Here is a 14,944-nt window from a genome sequence, read left to right as displayed (position 1 = left end):
AAGAAATATCACGTACATGTTTAGCAAAGAAGGAATTTAAACAATTGTACAACCCCGAATGACGTGACATATATAATATTTAATGTTTATTTAAAGTTTTGTAATAACCTTTAGTAAACATCCCTTATATCATATCAAGGAAAATGAATATTTTGAAACAGATAAATTTCATTTTAATTAATTCAAAGAACGGGACACAAGAAACGATATATGATCGATTATAAAAACAAAATAATGAATGTTCTGAAATTTGGCAGGCGTTTCGAATATTTCTAACACTAATGAATTTGATAAATCGCACCTCGCAGCTGTAAATTGTCTATGAATTATTATGCACTTATTTCCGTCGAGAAAGATCACATGATTGTCCGGCAGCAATAAATTAAAAAGCCTTAAACAAGTTGGCCTTGAAGTGCAGGACATTACTAACGGGGACTTTTTTCATGTCCGACAGAACCGCCGACAGGAACAACTCCATCTCTATCGGAAAGAATAGAAATTAAATCGCGGCGGATCGAAAGGACAACTGTTTCTCGCTGCCTTCTCGGTTTAATGTATACACTTTTAAGTATTCAGCGACTACGGTCTTGAAGTCTTACGTTCACCACCCTGTATCATGCTAGACGGGCGCACACGTGCATGCATGTGATATCCATACAAAAACAGTTACGCGGTTTCGAATTGTCAATCGGATAACGACGAGATTCCCTTCCGTTCGATTTTATACTTGATATTCCCGTGAACTGGTTTCCCGTTTGTTAAGTCGGAACTCGATCAATTTTTTTCTGTTCGTTTCATTACGCACAGACGCGTTACTGACAAATACAACGGAGCTGCTCTTAATCTGGAAGCGTACTCTTCATTCTACTCGAGTTCGGAACGAAACAGTTTAAATATTGTTTCAAATACTTTTAATGAAACACGAAATCTCGGTAAATATTTTTATTTTTCGGTGATTATCAATTAAGTCCGTATTTCTGAGCACTTTTCAAATAATTCGTTAGAAGTACTTTTATTATGTAGTCAAGATAAAAATATCTTGTATGCTATACATTAAAGCAAAGTCTTTCATTTATAACGATGGCATACCAAAATTAATTAAATTCATTCATTAGAAATGAAATGTCGTGGAAACGAAAGAAAACACAGTCGGATATGACAGACTATTTTCGATAATTACAACTGTGAATGTAATAAAGTATATTGATAAAACTGATTAATAAATTGAAAAAAAGTTTCGATGTTTTAAATGTTTTATTAAACATTGAAAAGTTTTAATGTTTAAATAACTTCTTCAAGGGTAGAGAAAGAATCCAATGAAATTACATAGACATGTTTCGAAATAGAGATACACTATTTTAAAATCCATCAAATGAATCTACTTTTAATTAATACATGATATTTTATTTATAGAGTTACGTACGAACAATAAATTACTTACTACCTATTTATTATTTGAAATAATATTTCAGCCAGGCTGAAATTGTTCCATAGGTTTTAATAATAGCAACGTACAAAAGTAGAGAGTCACTTTTTCCTCGTTTGAACTCGTTTCAAGGCCATTCTTTATCACATATTGACAATGTTTTTAGTCACCTACTTTGATACGTTGACTGCATTTATTAATGTTTTGTTGGTTGCTGCAACATACTTCATGCGGGTGTTGCCATACATCCCATAATGTATAGGTAAGTACGCTTATAATTGTAATATTCGCATCAGAAATAAATTCCTTATCAGACAAACAATTGGTTCTAACTTAGTCACAACTGTAATAGGTTACTTGATTTATTATAATACAAAAATAGCACTGACGTTGTAAATATTTCCTTCATGATTCTAATATCACACAAGTCTGTACATTCTTGTTGCATGATGTATTGCTAAACAGCAGTTTAAAGTGTCAACTATTCTACTTGTGCCACGTCGTTATATTAAGATTGAAATATGTATGTTCTAAATGGATAGCTTTGTGGACATAAAGTGTGCACTGCTTTTAATTCGAAATGACAAATAAATAATTACTTTATAAATTATACCATTTTATTTAAGTAAATTATTCTGAAAGTTTCGGAAAATAAAATTTGTGATTTCATACTGTAATAATTTCTGTAAAATAAACATCTTTTCCCAAAATATGTTCCTATGACATTAAAAATTAATTACTTCGTTGTTTAAACTCCCAAGCAAATAATCTTCATTTAAAGAAATAAATCCTTTTATACGTAATTTTTATACAACACTTATAAGATTAAGTAAGACTATTAACATAAATATTATTACCATATGAAATAGTACAGGAGGCATATGCTTTAGTTGTTTTGAGCAATAAGAAAAGGAATCAATTCTGTCGTAATAATTATTTTTGACATGACGTTCACAATAGAATTTACGACAAGTGTCTGGATGAAATAACTCCGTACTCGTAAATGGTCTAGTTTGACAGTTCATTCCGACACGATTTGTCAGTTCTGCACCCTCTATTTCTGAATTGATCTATATATGTAGCAATGTAAAATGTATAGCCATTATCCTTCTATTTACAAGAGATATAGACTTTAAAACTCTTAGTATATTATACTAGTCACTGATTGGAATTGTGAACCGACGTTGATAGAATAAATACCCAAGCAATCTGTCTCATAAATGTTTGTCAAGGGTTCTAAATAATAAACAAGTACAACTTCGATATATGTTCCTAATGAGGTATGTAACACTATTGCAAAATGTATCTACATATTAAGTTTCTGAAATCTTTAGGGTTTGTTTGTTAAAATCATAAGATTCTTTTCGTATGTTTAGCAACATACCTGTAGTGCTCATAGAACGTCAACTTCCAAGTAAAAAAAAATGTTTAAATCACCAAAACTGTATGCTTATGTAAATGTTCTTTTATCTTTTCTACAAAACAAGGTCATAAACATATACTTTAGAGATATTGAGTATTAGAGGGTTAAGTCATTTTAGGAACTATAACATCATCACTATTAATTTTTATTTGATAATGTTTTGCCCTGTGTAAAAATATATTTTATTTGTAATCATTGCCACCACATTAAATTATATACTTTTAGTAACAGTTATTCAAATTTCATTAAATCATTTCTGAAAATGGTAAAAGTTTAATAATTTTTGGTATCAAAATTATCTTCGTTCGTTTTTACTCATTCTTCGAAAAAATGACAGTCATTTAAATTAATTTTTCATGTCCAAAAAACCTGTAACACATATTAAATAAATTACATAAAGAAAATAATTTCAAGGAAAAGGCGTTTACAGTTTCGTTTATCACATTCGTATTGAAATATAACGGTACCCTGTATTGTCTTAAAATGTTCATTTCTACAAATTCTCTAACAGAACTTCTAGCAAGCACAGTTGTTAAATATATCATAGGAGTTAACACGCCGTTGATCGATCGCACCAAAGTCTCAATAATTCCACGGACGGTGACTGTACGATCGTCCATAATGATTTCGGGATCGGCTTCACGAGAAAATCACTGAGCGATGACGTTACGTCCGAATGAACCATCGAAAGTTCCGCCTCGCTCGGCCCGTGACGTCGCTCGATCGCATGAAGCAGAAGAGAAAAAACCTCGAATAGCCGTTTCCGCGATGCACACGCCGGCTTTAATTGAATTATAATTCCCCGGCGCTGTCACGGGTTTCGTGTTTCCCGATAATTATCGCGCTCGATGAGTTCGTCCTTACTTTCGTGGAACACGGTTTCTCGTAGCGGAGCGTTCAGTGTTAACAAAGCGTTAAAGCGAGGCAGGTGTGCGTCCCTTTCAGCTTTTAGCGTAAGGCGCGCGACGAGCGTGGATCGCGTGATTACCGCGTTTATTAGGAATTAAGAATAACGGGGGCGAATAATCGAGGGACCGCTGTGGCGGGGGTGAAACGATGAAAACTCGGTGCACGGGATCGGTTCGGCGGAGGAAATCGTAATTCGCGTCTCATTGTCACGTCATTCTTCCTTTCCGCGCTATTGGAGAGGCTGCACGGCTCATATATTGCAAGCCGAGACGGTGCCGGCCCGTCACGGCGCAGCGTCTATAATCTGCGCGAGCCTTTTTTTTTCACGCGGCTGTGTGATGACACCCACGTGGTCTCCTAGAATCGCTTCGCCGCGATTCGCATAAAAGCCACCACCAATCTATGCGGACCTTTCTCCTCTCGTGTGTGTTAATCAATCTGCTTCCTACGCTTTCAATTATGTAACACGGCATTACGGCCCTAAGGAAATTCAAAAACGACACTCCCGACGGAGGCCTGGTGCGTACGCGCGACCGCGAGGCCTCTTGGACCTCCTTTATATCGGACGCGGACGGTTCTTATTGTTAGCCAACCGAAGATTCATAGGTACACGAAAGTATTCGCACGCCGGTATATTTATAGTTGAAGCGGATAGAGAATGCATCGTACAGTAAAATATTTTCAACGCGTTCTACACCCGGGATCGAGCGAGGTACGCGGGGAATAGTCGTTTCGGAGTAACGCATTTTTAAATGTTGCCGATCGTTATTCCTCGATTTTTCATTTCTTACGTGAACACAGATTTTTCTGGACTGGTTTGTAGAAATTGGTACGAATAAGAAACTTTCAACTATTGTGTGAATACTGATTTTTGTGGATAGATTCGTGGATATTGATACAAATAACAAATGTTTTTCTTGGATTATTCAGGTATGACATTTTCTTCACTGGATGGTGGATATTTATGCAACATTACATTTTCGTAGATTACTTCGTAAAATTGATGTATTCAGTTCCAGTTGATAAGTAGCTTTGTTGTATTAAGACTTAAGATATCATCCATGACATACAACAAAATTTTAAATACAACATATATTATAATCATTATGAAATTGCACGATTCATATCTAAACTGTGAAATTTTTATAAAATTTGCAAATTTAGAAAGGTACGGTAAATGATTTCATAAAAATTTTAGCTTACTTTTACATTGCTGTCGTTTTAACAAAATGCTATTGTTTAAGTAAAACATGAAATAACAAAAACTATAAAATTCTTGTATGCGAATACTTAATATACTAGAAATTAATACAACCCTTTTCTTATGATTATACTATTGTTGCACAGTAATACATATCAGTTGTTTTCCAATGATTTATTATATAAGTTTTTATTTTATCTGTATAAATCTGCTTATAGCTCTTCTTACTGTTACATTATTCAATGTATTACATTGTACAATATATTCTACCGTCTCCTATCTAACCTATTTGCCATAACTTAAGGTGAAATTGGTAGTTGATAATAATATAATATAATTGTTCTTTTGAGACTGGAATGCTGAAATGACCAATGAAATTATCAAGAATAATACCACAGTATTTGAGAAAAAGCTGGTTAATACATACATTGGCTGTATTAAAAAGGCAAATGAATACGATAAGGATTCAGTAATGGAATGCATACATTTTGACGAAAACAACACCTCTCCACATTTTGTATTCCGACTTAATCATGATTTACGTAACTTTTACGTGCTTTTGGTTAAAAGAATAAAAGCGAAGTATAATTTTTCTGAGGCGTAATGATTTTCAAAAATTAATATTCGTTTTTCTATTATATAAATACCAACTGCATTGAAGTGGTGATACTTATTATACAGATTAGAATTTACATTAAGGATAAAACGAACTTGTAAATGATACATTAATGTAATTCCTTTCTCAGCAACGCATGCATTAAAACATACGTGTTATTTTTTATTATTACAAATAAACACTTTTTACCTTTTCACATAACAATAAATCATATACAATTTCCATAAAACTATTAATTCAGTATCCATAATAAATTTTCAGTTTAAACAAAGATGATATAATTTCAATACAATTTAAGCAAAAATGAAACCACTGATATATAATTCATTCTTTGGAATCCTTATTTATACATTTAGATTTGATTCTGCTACAATTTGTCTAAACGTGAAAGTTTAATTTAATGAAGCTTTTAAAATATTTCTTTTGACTCTTAGCAAAAGTACTAATCTTCCAGTCTTTTCTTTCTTCCAAAATATTGAGAATCATACAAGAAATTCCATGTAACACCGAATTTTCTTCGTCTTGACTTCAATTCACTTTCAATTTTCTATTTCTGTTTTGAATTGAAGTCTCTATTTTCTCCTAATCAATTTCATTCAATAATTTGCGCGACATATATTTAGTTTTATTAATTTTACTGAAGAAAACTTAAGTAAGCGAAACCTTCATAGATCAATTCATATGATTTAATATAATTACTATTTTTTTACCAGGGATGATAACATTTTTATTTACAATTACATTTACATTTTGTTGATTCCTGGCTCTATTATTTTCGTTTATTTTTCCACACAAACATTTCTTTGTTATACAAGGGAATATAACTGATACAAGTCGCAGTCTTCCTTAACATCGAATTTTCATGAGGTATCTGGAATTATCTTTCCTAAAACATGGTAACTCTATTTATATCGCTTTGTAGTCTAAAAACAGTCTTCTTACATTCGCTCTTCTTTGCAAACCGCGTACATTTATTTATATATACGACAGTGAGGATTGCACGAGGTGGTCGTTTTCTCTATCCCTGCAAGCATCTGAATATTCGATAATTAACATTGTAATGGTAAAACCAATGATACAAAATTATTTACAAGAAACTGTACCGGTTCGGACTGGTTCTAAATCCGCTATGCAGATAAGTTGTCTTTTAACAGCCTAGTAGAACTGCTACAAATTTGGACAAAATCACTATTTATGCATATCAAAATATTGTATACTTTTCAAAACGTTATAAGTAAGTTTATAAGAGTTTTTAAAATTTTATAGATTTTATAAATAAGGCCACTTAATAAGGCTTGAATTTCAAATATTTATTAGTTTCTTTAAAAAAGATTTCCCAGCGTATCATCTGCCGAAAGTGAAAGCGTATACTCTGGAACAACAAAGTAAAGGTTTATTTCATAAATCTTCTGAAGTGTAATAAAATCGTATTTCATTTTTAATTATTCTATTTTCAATCATTGTAATCATTTGCAATTATGCAATTCTTATAATGATGAAAGTTTATGATATTGCGTATTCGTGTGAATATCTTTAGCAGTTTTTAAATGAATAAACAATGTATTCTTTTAATTAGCTGATATTAAAAATACTATTTTTTTAACAAATGGCTGTAACAATATATAACAAATATACGTTGCAAAAGGAACTATAACGGAGACTAAAATTTCAGATGTACTGGTTTAATAGTCAGTAATTGTTTCTAGTACCGATTCCGAAAATGTATCAAGAAAAACCCGTTTAAATCCTGGTTATGTTTGCTCTTAACTACAATAACGGTTTTACACAAAAGAAACCAATATTTTTACAGACTGATCAATGCAATTTTTAAAAGAAAACCAACTTTCGTACCCAACTTAAACGTATACGACCCTTTAACCGATTCGCTGCCAGCTACGAGATATCTCGTAATCTGCGCTACAAGTTTGGATGAACTGCTACTTACAGCGAGCGGCAATTTCGGGAAGAAAATAAGTAACTAACAATAAATAATAATTAACTCTTCATGACAAATAAAGAAATGATTTTGTTTTCTTAAATCAACTTTTGCCCCTCAGCGCAAGATATTCTGAATTTCTCCAATAGCGAATGGATTCACCTGTAAACTGTGGAATTTAGTTTCAAAAATGTCTCATTACATGCGCAATAAAATCAAACAATGAAGCATACACTGATTATAACGCAGGGCGAATGCACCCGTAACACAGTCTAACGAATATCTAAAGCATAACGAAGAAATACTACGCGTGTATATAAAAAAACTAAATAATCGATCGTTGAGAAATCGTTCATTTAGATCTTAGAAATTAGAGGTTTAAGAGTAGACAATTACGATACATATATGCATAACTGCGTTAATAAAAATCGACCCAAACATTTAGTAAATAATGCTTATAAAATTCAATATGAGTGAAATTGACTCGTTCCGTAAATCTAGTGTTAAACCATGCCCGAATCGGTTTGAACTGATATTACAGATACGCCGCCTATGCATGGGCGTATCCACAGACGGCTTCGACTAGCAAGAGCGAGAGAAAGAGCGTGCAAAACGAAACAGCGCGAAGGAAGGCCGCGACAAGCGGAAAAGAGAAGGAGGGATAGAAAGAGAAAGAAAGAGTGACTCGTAGGAGACAGTAAGAACCCGGCGCAACGGAAAGAGAGAGCAACATACGGGATCAAAGAGCCGCGACGAAGAACGTTGCTGGTAGAGCCGTCGCTGGTAAATCCGTGCACACGTACACCATCGCGGCGTTGGTGTAGAGCAGGTCGCGAGACCGCGGCGCAGCACGTCGGAGCCGTGAAAAGGCCATGGCGGTCCGCCGCCACTGGCGACGGCTCGGCCCAGGCCGAGTCGAGTCGAGCGGCGTCGAGCGGCGTCGAACGGCGTCGAGGGGAGTCGAGCGGACTCGAGTCGAGTCGCAAGTCACCTCCGCTCACCTTACGCCGCGGCCGACTTCAGTCCGCGCTCGAGTCGTGCACCACGGAACACGCGAGAGAGAGCCGAGCCGGCTGCCGCGATCGAGTTGGACACACGCGCCCGACCAACCACACGCCTGATCTCGCTAGACAAGACCCGTGCGCGCCGCGCACACGGCACACGTTTCGCGCCCGAGTTTCACCCGATACACACAGAGACCACCGGAATCCCCGAGAGCTGAATCCATTCGAGAACCGTTAATCCACACGCACCAAGAGTATATGTATATATATATACATATATACTATATACCCGTGTGTATATACGTACATATATATATGTATATATACACATATTTATTAGACTTTTAAGGCGACCCCGCAGAACTGGCTAGGAAAACGGGTGCGGACCACAACGAACGACACCCCTTGTTGGCCCCGAATCCCGCGTGACAACCGATTAGACAGGCTCGAAAAGAGGCTTTTGACGATCGTCATCACCGATGCCGTCGTATTATGTCACGCTGCCTGGCGAACGACGACGACCGCACGACGACGGTGAACCGAGCGAGCCGAGTTGTCGTCGTTTGACATTTCCAGCGGCGCGGAGCGGGTAAAACGTGGGCCCAGCATTTACCCGTGCACGCGCCTCCCGGCAGGCCCCAGGTGTTTATGCTCGGTGCTGCTCGCGGTGCCGACGAACCTCGGTAGAAACAATAACGATAATAACGGCGGTAATAATCGGAAAAATCGGGCCGACGGTAATAATAGTATAACCGTGTAGACGAGGGACACTTTTCGCTCCAGTGACTTGAACGTATCTCTTGGTGACCCGCGTGGATCTTGCGATTAATGTACGCGTATAGGCGCGCACTGGCCGCGTGCGGCCAATCGGTCTCTCGCGGCTCTTGATTATGAGCGCCGATCGCTTCGCGGAACCGTGAGAGATTGCTGGTGCTCGATAGTCGAAGGACAACTTCGTGGGTGCTCGTTTCAAAGCACGGTCAGTGGAGTTTGAGGGACTTGTGAAAAACTTGGTCGGACCTGGATCCACGTACGGAAGATATTGTGGACGTGTGGGATGCCTACGAGACATTGAAAGGTAAATTGACAATATTTCGACGGTAATGGGATCTGGCTTGGACCAGGAAATGGAATGTCCTCACTGAGACCGCCGCCGCTGCACCGCGCCGCGCCGGTAGATTGCGGAATGCACGGTACGCAGAACTATTGTAATTTTTCGTACGATAAAGGCGTAACATTTGATACTTTGAAAGTTAACGGGTTAGTTTGCTTTTTGGTTTATTTTACTTTTCAGTTTGTTGGATTGTGTTATGGCGAACGGTGGAGAATAGTTTTAGAATTTGGACAGAGTCGGCTTTTATTGGTTCGGTCTTTTTAAACCACCGCTTGAGAACAGCGACGCAGGCCGGTAGTGGATTATGTTTGATCGTGCCGGAACTTTTTTTGATACAAAGTAGTGTTTAATAATGTTCACAATATATAAAGAAGTAAAATTGTGTTCAATAGCCGCAAGTATTTTGTATATATACTTTACTTTCATTTACATACGTTAAGCAAAACGTATGTAAAATATTATTTTATTTTATCTCGTGTCATTTGAACGCGTACTTTAGACATTTCATACATTCTTTTATGCTTGCAACGTGACTCGTATGTAACCCGGTATTGGTTGAGAGAGTTATTCGTTCTATTGTATTTATTGAAGCCATGGGGTGGAAAGAAAGTATAGGTATGGGATGATGAAGATCGATTTCTTTTATCAGAGTCATTTTAAATGAACACTGAATGAAAATTGAATGGATTATATGCAACTAATAGTATTGAAACTATGAAATTTGGAAAATGGCGTGGTATAAGGGTTACTGCGACATTTTGAGGGGTAGTTATCTTCAGCCTTCCGAGTATACGTTCTTATAACCAGTATAGACTTAGAGAAACGAGAGCACTTCAAACTACTTTTACTAAAGTATTATTGTGAATTAAGTATACTTAAAATTTCTTTCAAATTTCATTAAATTTCTGTTAGATCATTATATCCATTATATTAATGATTGTTAAAAATATTCATCCGTGCCGTTTGCGGTATCTAAAAAGTATTAAGGTATTCAAAATAAAGATAGCAGTAAAAGTAAAGAATATCATAATCCAGGACATAAAAGGTTAAAAACACATTTGGTCAAAGTATTGCAGACAACTTTTATTTCTTTGTAACAGAATTAATAAAATTCAGAATTAATTATAATTTGTCTAAATTAGAATCCCGTTGATCAGCATTTAATTATCAGTTATTATTAATTATTTCTCATCATTTAATTATACAGGAAAGCGTGAGAATATAAAATATTAAATTAGGCTAGTGCGAATCGGTAAAGGTTATGGTTAATTTTAGTTACAAAGGCGTTAATACACATGGCGTTGTATACCATTCTACTTACTCTTTAGGCTCAGTCTTGTCATTTTTCATTTACCATTACATTAAAATTTCATTCATTTCAATTGATGTCTGTTTATCTGAACCAATTACTGAACATGTTTCTGACTCTTTATTATCCGAATCCAAGCCACGCGACGCAACGTGTACCGTTTATATTTGCTTCGTAACCAACTTCAAAACAAAAGATAGTGTATTTGGGCAAAATACACGCTTATCGACGAAAATTAAGGAACAAAACAAATTTAACGAATATCGTATCTGTTATCCACGTTTCTACGTAATTAATGCATATTAATTTTCTGTGTTTTTCCGTTTTTGCAGACTAAAGAATGCGTTTCTTCAATCTTATTCCGATAATATCTCGCACAAGCAATAATATCATGAGGAATGTTCATTTGATTTATTTGTACATGTTTTGCACATTACATTACCTTTGATTAATTATTTTGCTCTTCAACTTCCGTCGTGGCATAGTATATCTTTGATTAAAAATCTAGTTATCACAACATCTGTAATGCTGTGAAATATTTACAATTTTTATTCACTCATCATTTGCAATGTTAAGTTTTCCATATTATGACGCAGGGAACGCATAATACACATCCCGGTTTTAACGATTTCAATTGAATAAAAATTTTGCTTAATACACTCGAGACTTTACAGTATACGAATATTACTGTTTTGAAAGCAAATAAACAGTAGTTACTGGTATTATTAAGATTTCCGTAGACCCCCAACAAACACTCTTGCATGACTTCCCGCTTCTCTGCGATGTATCGCTAGAGGTGGACAAATATTATTTCAAAATGTGTTCTATCGACTAAAAGAGTGGTTCTAAAATATTAGTGGAATCTAAGTGCAGTGTCTAAGTTGATTCGTACGAAGCATGGTTGTAATTAGTGGAAAAGGAAATTAGCAACTTTTTATTATCCGAATGATTCGGCTATCTAAATAGTCCTGTCCCTCGACAAGGTTATCACGTTTCTGGATTCATTCGTATGTGTATGTGTTATTTAAAATTAGACAGATTCTGAAGAATAATTTTTTTATTTGTTTATAAAATAATAATCATAATAATTATAACAGTGAACTATGCATACATTAATACGCTTCAGATAATTTTATAGTGGGTGCAATGATATTGTGTCTGCCATTCTTTTATGTCGTTTGATAAATTAATGTATAGAACATCAGTGTCCTGTTGTGTAATGTGTAGAATTTATCTAATCTTAATTAATTGGTCTTAATATCCATCTTCTGGAACACGCTATCATCTATTATCATCTGCGTCATTGTTAGAATCGAAGATTTTCGGTGGAAGAGTTAAGTTATGTGTATCTTCTACAAATTTTGTGAAGTGATTTAATTTTCTTCGCGCTGATACGTTTATTACAATTATAAATATAAATAAATTAGTATCCTAGCAATGAGATGTACATATAATCTTATAGAAAAATCTGCGTACATCTCCCAAATTCTTCAAATTGAAGGATACATCAGGATAAATCATACTAATATCGGAAAGTTTTATACCATAATGGTTTTTTGTTTAAAAACCGATATGTTAAGAATAAAACTGATCTTGACCACCACTCTATATTTATGAACTCTATATTTATGTTTTCTGTTTCTTTCCCACTTGTATTAGTTAGATTCAAAAGAAACCTAAACAGTCGAACCAACTATTTAAAAAAAATGATCTATATTTGTTTGTGGAGTTGATTGCAACTTCCGACGCCATTGTCTAAGCCGATACTAAATTTGCCGAGTGAATAATACTTATTTAATTTCGTGGATGTCAAGCTTCATAGCCCGCATACATTATTGTTCCAAAAACCAATTTAACATTTGGCAAACTTCCCTCGTAACGATACTCCGCATTTCCTTATTTCTATCGCATTCGCAGCCGCCGACGCGAGTGCGCGTCCTTTACGATCCTGTTTCCGCTCGCCCAGTAAACAAAAAAGATCTGTTTATTCCAAACAACAGTTAACCCTCTATGGGCCAAATTCTTTTTCGCGGCTATAAAAAAATGCATGTAGTATAAAATTAAGAAATATCAACCTGTAAATACAAATGAACAATGCATTCAATAGTTTTAATAATTGTATTAATATAAATATACCTTGTAATTTTGAAATTACAATGACGTTGAACTTTCACGGCTGAGTGTACAAAGGTTTAAGTTAATTAATTACTTGATTTTATTCGCCACTTTACTATGCAAAATGAAATAAATCAATAGGATGCCAATATATTGGTATGTAATTTCAAAGTGACACGAGCCTGCAAAGGGTTAATCGCAAACTTCACGTGTCAAAGCAAACTTGACAGTTTGTATCCTTCTCTTAACACGTTGACGGCTACGGTGGTCATTGATGGCCAGAGTTTTCAAATTACTCGAGAATTATTATAATAAGAAAGTTGATGTCGAATAAAAACATTTAGTAACAGAAGTACATAGCTAGATAATAGTGTAATGTGAACACTATGATACTAAATCATTAATATCAAAACATAACGACACTTTGTACATGCGTATACCTACTGTAACTGGTGAAATAGCTAGTTATAAAATAAAGGTAAACAAGTTAAACGATAAGCACTTCTTATTAGTAACAGGAACAGAAGGAAAGGCGAAAATAGAAAAATTAATTAAGCGGATAATGTAGGGACTGATTTAATGTTAAATGGGCGAAGAAAACGGAGAATTTTAAATTAAATTTAAAAATTGGTCATTTGACCATTCACGGTACATTTACTGTTAATAATTATTTCTAATGCCATTTGTCTTTGCTATGAAAAAATATATATTTTTACACAAAACGCTAGAAATTCTTCTGGCAGTTAATGTGTTAACACTAGAGTTACTGAGCATTTATTAGGGTTGATGTGTAATCCTTACAAAGATTCCAACAATTCATCTTTTATGATTCTTTTAGATATTCATTAGAAGATATAGCTGAAACTATTTATTCTCGAAATATTGCGGGCAATAACGTAGAAAAATGAAGTGGGTACTCGCCAAACGCAGGGCAAATGCACTTAGGGTATTTTAACGAAAAACCAAAGCAAAACAAAGAAGAATTACATGTTTATCTGAAAAAATAAAGAATTAATCGTGGAAAGAATTAATATGATTTCAATCTTTAAGATGACATGTATACTCGCCAAACGCACTTAATTGGTTAAAATAACAATAATTGCTAAATGAGATACCTAAAACCCGCCATTTTGACGGGTACGGTAGTTCTAGTGTTAATCTTTAAGTACAGACGTGAATTTGACCTTTAAGTATGAAAGTCTGAAAATTAACGATTAATATTAGACGTTTGTAGCAACCAATAAAGAAATTTATCGTGTCTATTTGTTTTTAGTTATTCAATCATCTCCACATAGCAATGGTATCAACTATACAATGAAAATTTCACTAATTCCAAAGTTCACGATATTTTATATAGAAGTCTGCGAGACTGAACGTCCATACCTAAAGGTTAACAACAAAAATGTCTGACGACCAGCCTTAAAATTTCTTTATTCGAGCCACCTCTCGTCCAGAGAGGAAAGTGAAAATATTACCAGCCGCGAATATTTTAATACACAATATTTCCCAAGGACCGATCAGATTTTTTTCTGCGAACCGGTAACCCGACCGCGGGGCACAGTTTGGGAAACGCTGGTCTAGATTATGAAGTTACGCCCGCGGAGGATCGATCGTGACTCCGGGCTATGAAATCGGTAATGAGCTGTAAATCTCCAGGGCGAGTACGCCTCGACGCGTGAGTCACACCGAGGGCACTGACGATACCGTCGATACGTACGCCACCATCCGAGAACTGTATTCTTTTTCCTTACGGTAGGAAATCGAAGGAAAGGATAATAAGCAAGAAATACACTCTCTCTCAGCCGCCGGCCGGTTTCGTCGTTGCGCCGCGTGTGGGTGGACGCGAGAGAGAAAGAGAGAAAGGGACAGGGACAGGGAACGACGGACGGAG

The 14,944-nt window shown here is 35.4% G+C and overlaps 1 protein-coding gene across 3 annotated transcripts in view; it reads left to right on the top strand.

Moving 5' to 3' along the window:
• Positions 1-8,462: 8,462 nt before the first annotated feature.
• The window catches only part of LOC116432868 (uncharacterized), a 115,376-nt gene continuing 108,894 nt past the window's right edge, over positions 8,463-14,944 (top strand). Inside the window, exons 1-2 of one of the 3 annotated variants that reach the window (XM_031990314.2) lie at positions 8,463-8,775; positions 8,856-9,593. The gene's annotated coding sequence lies outside the window, so the exon portion shown is untranslated. Of the gene's footprint in view, positions 9,709-14,944 lie in introns of all 3 variants that reach the window. The other 2 variants (XM_076366055.1, XM_031990315.2) reach the window with 2 other exon arrangements.

Source organism: Nomia melanderi, chromosome 3 (assembly GCF_051020985.1).
Source record: "Nomia melanderi isolate GNS246 chromosome 3, iyNomMela1, whole genome shotgun sequence".
Classification (NCBI taxonomy): Eukaryota; Metazoa; Arthropoda; class Insecta; order Hymenoptera; family Halictidae; genus Nomia; species Nomia melanderi.
Note: the sequence above shows the minus strand (reverse complement) of the source record. Positions and strands in the feature narration are given on the sequence as shown.